This window comes from Saprolegnia parasitica (genome assembly GCF_000151545.1).
Source record: "Saprolegnia parasitica CBS 223.65 unplaced genomic scaffold supercont2.93, whole genome shotgun sequence".
NCBI classification, from domain to species: domain Eukaryota; phylum Oomycota; class Saprolegniomycetes; order Saprolegniales; family Saprolegniaceae; genus Saprolegnia; species Saprolegnia parasitica.
Window position 1 is genome coordinate 95,661 of NW_012156487.1, and position 1,024 is coordinate 96,684.

Here is a 1,024-nt window from a genome sequence, read left to right on the forward strand (position 1 = left end):
GGGACGATGTCGGCGACGGCGGCCGCGGCGCAGAGCGCGAGGAGCGTGGTGTGGAGCTTCATGGTCGGTGGTCGGTGGAGAAACGAGGAATGGAATGATCGAGAGAGGGTGTTCGTCGGTGTTGGGGTAGTTGAACTCAGACTTGTGGGTCGAGGTGGTTGAACTCAGACTCGTGCGTCGTAGGGGTAGGTCTAGAGTAGCTACCGGCATCTTGGTTGCGTGTCGTAGATGACGTCGACGTCATGAACAATCCTTGCCCGTCGCGTACACCTGCATACAAGCAAGCACATGGGTCGTGCAAGTACTGTAGCTGCGTATCAGATGATGAAAGACATCTGAGATCGAGTCTCAGATCTCGCACGATTGGTCTCAGATTCAAGTCTGGGGCGTCTAGTATCAGATGATGCGATCATGCAAAAACAGTGCTACTTGAATTCAAGTTTGAGATCATTTTCAATTGGGACGCATGTACAAAGCAGCTGAGAGTGAATGGAGCTATCGATAGATGCATTTGGAGGAGCACAGTGCAGCTCGGGAGTTGCTTCAAGACGTCAGCGATGGTCGTTGTCGAATTTGTTGTCCTCAGTGTGCGTCTTGGATACTGGCTGTTGCTTCAACTCGGGTCCGCGAAATCGAAGCACGACTCTGATTTCGAGCCGTAGCCAGCCTTTCCAGTGCTCTGGCAATGGATACCCACAGATTGGGCGTGTTCGTGGAGCAGCCGAGTACGTGGAAACCACCCGCCGATTCCCGTCCTTGAATTGCAGAGTTGACGGGAACCAGATGCGAGCGCCAATTTATGTCACAACGCTGGAAGCTAACGCTGGAGATTTCATTGGCACGGGACTCTGAGTACTATTGAGGCGCGACAGTCGATCTTCAACGGTTAATCAACCCTCGAACATCGGATCTGAAACCACATCCCGGGTCAGATCGCCGGTCTGATATCGCATCGCTCGTCGTTCAGCGTGGTATTTTGCAATTCACCATGAAGTACACGCTGCCGTTAATCGCACTGGCCTTG